The sequence below is a fragment of the Myotis davidii genome, unplaced genomic scaffold (genome assembly GCF_000327345.1).
Source record: "Myotis davidii unplaced genomic scaffold, ASM32734v1 scaffold209, whole genome shotgun sequence".
In the NCBI taxonomy this organism is placed as follows: domain Eukaryota; kingdom Metazoa; phylum Chordata; class Mammalia; order Chiroptera; family Vespertilionidae; genus Myotis; species Myotis davidii.
The window spans coordinates 2,674,380-2,682,347 of NW_006300047.1; the positions used below are offsets into that span (position 1 = coordinate 2,674,380).

At 37.2% G+C, this 7,968-nt stretch overlaps 1 protein-coding gene across 4 annotated transcripts in view; it reads right to left on the reverse strand.

Annotated features, from left to right (window-relative positions):
* The window catches only part of ATF7IP2 (activating transcription factor 7 interacting protein 2), a 110,393-nt gene that overhangs the window by 65,211 nt on the left and 37,214 nt on the right, over nt 1-7,968 (reverse strand). For all 4 annotated transcript variants that reach the window (XM_015572142.1, XM_015572143.1, XM_015572139.1 and 1 more), the window contains exon 2: nt 4,968-5,009. The gene's annotated coding sequence lies outside the window, so the exon portion shown is untranslated. The remainder of the gene's footprint in view (nt 1-4,967; nt 5,010-7,968) is intronic.

Here is a 7,968-nt window from a genome sequence, read left to right on the forward strand (position 1 = left end):
AAAATTGGCCAGGAGTTAAAAGATAACCTACCCTCACCCTAAGTACACAACTGCTAAATCTCCGCTGACAATCACACATCTCCACTGATAAGCACACAACCATCCGAAGGCTGCTAATTCACGCATCTCCGCTGATAAGCACAGCCATCCGGAGTCTACTAAATCTCTAGTAATAGGTTACTGCCCATAGACCCCCTTTACCCACCCCCCCGTCCCTAAAACAGGTATATATTCGCCGCTGTAAGAATAAAATTTGAGGCTTGATCAGAACACTGTCTTGCCTCCATTCTTTCGTGTCCCTTGCTTGTCTCATTCTCCTAGGGTGTCTCTTCGTTCCCCCGTTGTTGTCCCGCAGGCCGGGACAGGATCTGTGTCAATGAACCTGGTCTCCGGAGTCGTGCATGCAGACCCCTAGCGCGTTGGGACTCCATCGTCCTCACCCACAAGGGACCCCCTGCTTCAGAATGGCATGAAGTACTCAAAACAATGGAAAGCAAGAATCTGAGAACAAGATTACTATGTCCAGGTAGGCTATCATTCAAAATAAACAACCACATAAAGGGCTTTCCAGACAAAAAAAGGTAAAGGAGTACATCACCACCAACCCAGCATTACAAGAAATGCTAAAGGGATTGCTGTAATGAGAAGAAGAAGCAGAGAGAAATCTAGCCATACAGAATTAAAATGACAATAAGTTCCTATCAATAACCCTAAATGTAAATGGATTAAATGCTCCAATCAAAAGGCGTAGAGTAGCTATATGGATACAAAAACATGACCCATCTATATCCTGTCTAAAAGAGACCCACCTCAAAACAAAAGACACAAACAGGATGGGAGTGAAGGGATGGAAAAAAATTTTCCATGCAAATGGAAAAGAAAAAAAAACCTGGAGTAGCAATACTCATATCTGATAAAATACACTTCAAAATGAAAGCGATCACAAGAAACAACAAAAGTCACTACATAATACTAAAGGGATCGATACAACAAGAGGATATAACCCCGGTAAACATATATGCACCCAATAAAGGAGAACCTAAATATGTAAACAAACTTCTATAGCAGTGGTCGCCAACCTTTCGGATCTGACGGACCACCAGTTGGCGACCGCTGCTCCAAAGGTTTCCATAAACCAGCAGTTGCCAACCTTTCGGACCTCATGGACCACCAGTGGTCCGCGGAATACCGGTTGATGACCACTGTTCTAGAGGACTTTAATGGAGAGATCGACAATAATATAGTCATAGTAGGGGACTTCAACACCCCTCCACCCCTCTCATTTCACTGGATAGATCTTCCAGACAGAAACTTTAACAAGGAAACACAGACTCTAAAGTTCACAGTGGATCAGATGGATTTAATTGACATTTATTGGACATTTCACACCAATGCAGCAGAATATACATTCTTCTCAAGTGCACATGGATCATTCACAAAGACAGAACACGTTAGGACACAAACCAAGGTTACACAAGTTCAAGATGATTGAAATCATATCAAACATCTTCTCAGATCACAATGCAACGAAATTAGAAATCAATTACAGTAAAAACACCCCAAAACATTCAAACACATGGAGGCAAAATAGCATCTTATTAAACAATAAATGGGTTACCAACGAGATCAAGAAAGAAATAAAAACCTTCATAGAAGGAAGGTGCTCTGTGCTGGGGGTCCCAGCTTGGGGATTCTCTCATTGTGAAAATGAATACACAACAACCTAAAATCTCAGGGACACAGCAAAGCAGTCCTGGGTGGGAAGTTCATAGTACTACTGAGAAGGCAAACCCCTACTCTATAAAACTACTGTTTGGAATTCTCTGCTATTCTTTAGACAGCCTCTTATTCTGAAAAAATGTTTGCTTTCTAGCCTGCTTTAGCCTGCTTCAATAATGAGGAAGATAAACTTAGCTGTCTGACCTTGTAGGCCAGAGATCAGATACGCCCAATGCCATGCCAGGTGCATTTTTAATTGGATAGAACTGTGTAGTTTTCAAGGCCACCAGCAAGATAACCACTAAGTGCACAAAGGGATGGCTCTTTCATAAAAACGGAAGTTCTGCTTGTAGCTCTGCTTAGAATTTGAATTCATTTTCTCTAAGCCCACCATGGTGAATAAAGTGTAATTCCAAACTCTCAGAGCGTTGATTGGTTTTTCTCTGGTTTTTCTGTAACACTACAGGCATACCTCAAAAAACAGGAAAAGTTTATAAGATACTATTTAACACTACAACTTAAAGAACTAAAAAGAAAACTATAAGAAAAGCACAGAGTAAGCAGAAGAAAGGAAATAATAAAGGTTAGAGCAGAAATAAATAACATAGAGACTAAAAAAATAATAATACAAAAAAAATCAATGAAACTAAGAGGTGGTTCTTTGAAAGGATAAACAAAATTGATAAACCATTAGCTAGAACAGGGGTGGGCAAACTTTTTGACTCGAGGGCTACAATGGGTTCTTAAACTGGACCAGAGGGCCGGACGAAAAGCATGGATGGAGTGTTTGTGTGAACTAATATAAATTCAAAGTCAACATCATTACATAAAAGGGTATGGTCTTTTTTTTCAATAGTTTTATTCATTTCAAACGGGCCGGATCCGGCCCGCGGGCCATAGTTTGCCCACGACTGAGCTAGACTCATCAAGAAACAAAGAGAGAGGACCCAAATAAATAAAATTGGAAACAAAAGAGGAGAAGTAACCACTGACACCACAGAAATACAAAGGATTGTAAGAAAATACTACGAACTACTATATGCCAACAAGCTGGACAATGTAGATGAAATAGACAAATTCCTAGAAAAATACAGTCTCCCCAAATTAAATCAGGAAGAATCAAAAACCTGAAAGGCCAATAACAAACCAATATGGCCAATTATTCTATTACAAAGGAGGCAAGAATATACACGGGGTAAAAACATTCTCTTCAATAAATAGTATTGGGAAACCTGGACAGATATATGCAAAATAATGAAACTGGATCACTTTCTTACACCATGTAAAAAGATAAACTAAAAATGGATAAACTACTTAGTGTAAGACCTGAAACCATAAAACTCTTGGAAAGGAAACACAGGCAGTAAATTCTTTGACATTGCTCTTAATAATATTTTTTGGAAACATCTCCTCAGGCAAGGGAAACTAAAGAAAAATAAACCAATTTGACTACATCAAACTAAAGTTTTGCACAGTGAATGAAACTATGAACAAAACTAAAAGGCAACCTACTCAATAGGAGAAGGTATTTGCCCATGATATACTCAATAAGAAGCTAATATCCAAAATATGTAAAGAAGTCATAAAATTTTAACACTAAAAAGAACCAAACACTACAATTAAAAATATGCAGAGCACCCAAAGAGATTTTATCAGAGAGAACATATAGATGGTTAATCTACATATGAAAAATGAGCAACTTCCTTAATATGTGAACAATAATTTTAAACAATATATGCACTGAAGCATTGTTTACAATAGCAAAAATATGAAAGCAATCTATAAGTATCCATCAATAGACAAAAGGATAGCCCAGCTGGCATGACTCAGTGGTGTAGTGTCAACCCATGAACCAGGAGGTCATGGTTTGATCCCTGATCAGGGCACATGCCAGGGTTGCAGGCTCAAACCACAGTGGGGTGGGGTGGTGGTGCAGGAGGCTGGTGATAAATGATTCTCTCTAATCATTTATCTATCTATCTCTCCCTCTCTGAAATTAATAAAAACGTATTTTTAAAAAACAGACAAATGGATTAAAAGATGTGGTACATATATACAATGGAATATTACTAAACCATAAAAAAGAAGGAAGTCTTACCATTTTTTACAATGTGGATGTACCTAGAGGAGTGGTTCTCAACCTTCCTAATGCCGCGACCCTTTAATACAGTTCCTCATGTTGTGGTGACCCCCAATTTCATTGTTACAAATTGAAAATAATGAAAGCATAGTGATTAATCACAAAAACAATATGTAATTATATATGTGTTTTCCAATGGTCTTTGGCGACCCCTGTGAAAGGGTCATTCGACCCCCAAAGGGGTCGCGACCCACAGGTTGAGAACCGCAGACCTAGAAGATGTTATGCTAAGTGAAATAAGTCAGACAAGCACAAATACTGTATAATTTGACTTACATGTGGAATCTAAAAAAAAATATACGAACAAACAAAACAGAAATTAACTCATTGATATAAAGAACAAATTGATGGCTGCCAGAGAGGAGGAGGGTTGGGAGGATAGGTGAAAAAAGTGAAGGTATTAAAAAGTACAAATTGCCTGTTATAAAAAACAGGGTTCCTCAAACTTTTTAAACAGGGGGCCAGTTCACTGTCCCTCAGGCCGTTGGAGGGCCAGACTATACTTTAAAAAAAAAACTATGAACAAATTCCTATGCATACTGCACATATCTTATTTTGAAGTAAAAAAACAAAACAGGAACAAATACAATATTTATATTTGCATGTGGTCCGCAGGCCATAGTTTGAGGACCCCTGGTCATGAGGATAGGAGATCTAGTGGTCACTAATACTGTAAAAGCCACTGTGCTGTCACAAGGGTACTAGACCTATCAGGGTGATCACTTTGTAAGTTATATAACTGTCTAATAACTATATTGTACACCTAAAACAAGTATAATATTGTATATCAACTGTAACTGAAAAAAAAATGTAAGAAAACAAAGAAATACTGCCAGGTTAGAAGGCATTCAAAGAAATAACATAAACAAAACAAAAATAATTATGACACATGAAAGACAAGTTATCTAACAAAATAAAGAACATGTTAGTTAAGGGCCTGATACAATTTACAATTCTATTTTTTCTGTATCACTGCATATTAGATGGCTTCTTTATGAATACAATTTTTGAAATATTTGTGAAAAAGACAATGAATAAACCAAGTCTTCCCTCTGGCATGGATGATTTTTTAAATTGGTAATTTGGATGTAGAAAACATTTGTTTTACCTCAAGACATACTTCTTGTTGGTACTGCTACAACTTTGTACCCTATAAACATAAAAAATATTTTAGTCTGAAGGTACAATACCTGACAAAATGGAAAAAAATACGATTAATTTTTAATTGAATATGTTGTTAGTGAGTATATTTCTAACAAAAGTTCTGTTTTCACTGGAAATCTATGAGAACTAAATTCTCTACATACAATTTTAAATATAAGGTAATTGGTTTACCACCCCAGTATTTTTAGATTCATAAACCTCAATCCTTACTTCACTATACACGTATTTCAGGTGTCAGGCAGTGTAGACTACACTCCTATCACAATCAGGTTGATAAGACAATAATCACCTGGGATTGTGAGCCAACATTGTACCTTATTAAACCTGTAATAAATATATATCTAATCACAAAATGCCTGAAACCACTGTGCTCTCAGGTGATGATAAAATAAGGAGAAATCAAGATGAAGAGAGACATCAGTCTTAAATAACTACAGTTAAAATATCTTACTTGAACAGATTGCTCTGGTCCTTCTTAGGGCCTTTGGAAAAAACCCCAAACTAGGAATATAACGGCATGTTTACACCAACATAATAATATTGGGGTAAACATGTCTTTACATTAGAAGCACATAAAAAACATGCAAAATACATTAATCATAAAGTATAATATTCTACTAAAAACACTAAGTATCTTCGAACCATCAACAAAATACCAGTAATGTCCATTTACGTTATGTTTTTCCATTCCATGCCCTCCTCCCTCTCTCCCCACCCTCAAGTAATCTGTATTTTAAAATTTTAAGTTTATACTTTTATTGATATTTGTAAATTATACTTTAATGATTGCCACAGTCCAGCCCCAGCGGTCCAGGGGTTCCCAAAGGTGTGGACAGAGTCGGCGAATAATGTTTTACAAGGAGACAGCGTTCAGAACTCTTTAGCTCTCTTTAGTCTCCGTGGATCTTCCTGTGCCTGACTGAGGCCACAAAGAAAGATCCTGAGGCAAGCTGAGCCTTTATTTTTATAGTCAGAGGTAAACAAGATAGTGGTTATCAAAGTTACACTGTTCTTGTGAGTTTCACTTGTTTTTGTTCTTATTGCACTTCCCTCAGCCCATTAGCTTCCCAGGTAAGATCTAGGGAGCGTTATAAGGTCAACCCTAATTATACTTAAGAGGACTATGCCCTCAAAGCTGGGACTTGTTTGTGACTTTGCCAACAGGTCAGTCGGAGGTTTAACCCTATAGCGGCTCCCCACAAATGATAAATGACACATGTAACCTATAGACAGCTTAACCTGACTTTTTTAGTGAAGTGTACAGTTTTCTAATACATGGTTTTTTGGTGGTTGTTTTTCAGTTTATTTTTAAATCTTTATTGCTAAAGGTATTACATATGTCCTCCCTTCCCCCCCCTCCCAATTGATCTCTGATTCAATTTTGGGAGACTGCATTTTTCCAAGAATTTGTCCATTTCATCCATTGTCCAGCTTGTTGGCATATAGTTGTTCATGGTATTTTCTTACAATGCTTTGTATTTCTGTGGTGTCATTGGTTACTTCCCCACTTTCTGATTTTATTAATTTGGGAATCCTCTGTTTCTTGATGGGTCTGGCTAAAGGCTCATCAATCTTGTTTATCTTTTCAAAGAACCAGCTCTTAGTTTCATTGATATTTTGTATTATTTTTTTCAGTCTCCATGGTATTTACTTCTGCTCTAATTTTTATTATCTCCTTCTTTTTACTTATTCTGGGCTTTTCTTATTGTTCTCTACTTCTTTAAGTTGTAGTGTTAGATACTTTCTTATTAACTTTTCTTGTTTTTTGAAGTAGGCCTGCAATGCTATGAACTTCCTGCTCAGGACTGCTTTTGCTGTGTCCCTGAGATTTTAGGTTGTGTGTGTTCATTTTCACTTGATTCCAGGAAGGTTTTACTTTCTTGATCTCGTTGGTAACCCATTCATTGTTTAATAAGATGCTATTGTGCCTCCATGTGTTTGAATGCTTTGGGGTGTTTTTACTGTAGTTGATTTCTAATTTCATTGCACTGTGATCTGAGAAGATGCTTGATATGATTTCAATCTTCTTGAACTTGTAGAAAGTTGTTTTCCAGTATTATATCCTCTTGTTGGATGGATCCCTTTAGTATTATGTAGTGACCTTTGTTATCTATTGTGATGGCCTTCATTCTGAAGTACATTTGTCAGATATGAGTTCTACTCCTACTCCAGCTATTTTTCTTTTCCATTTTTATGGAAAATTTTTTCCCATCCCTTCTCTCATCCCATATGTGTTTTGTTTTGTTGTTTTTGTTTGTTTGTTTGTTTTTGTGAGGTGGGCCGCTTATAGACAAGCTGTCCTGTTTTTTAATTGATTTATCTTTTTGTTTCTCTGAGTGATTTTTTTCTACCCTGTCTTCTGATTCACTAATTCAATCCTCAGCTCCCCCTAATCTCCTATGCATTCCTTCCAATGTGTTCATTTGTGCTGTTATTTATTTATGTTTTCATACTTACTGTATCTTTTCTCATACTGTTGGGCAGCTTTCCATCATTATTTTGAACTCTGTAAGAGATAAATTTCTTATCTCCATTTCATTTATCTGTTCTTCTGAAGAATAATCTCGTTCTATCCTTTGGGGGTTGTTTCTTCGTCTCCTCATTTTGGTTGCCTATTTGTGTTTGTGACTATGAGGTAGACCAACTACGTCTCTAAATCTCTAGTGCAGAAAGGACAGTGTCAAACGCTATACATGACTAATTAGGTCAGATAAAGACTCAAAGTCTCCAGAGACCGCCTCTGCCACAAACTGATTAGATTCAGGCAATTGCCCACAGGTTTGGTCAGTTTTCCCAACACAGTGGGGCAATTGCTTCTACCTGGATGCTAAATGTTATTCTCAGTGTCTTATTGGGCCTCAGAAACTCCACACTGTAGGTCAAGGCATTTTTCCAATAGGGTGAGTCAACTGTTTCCCCTTCCCCCTACACCCCCTCCCTCCCCC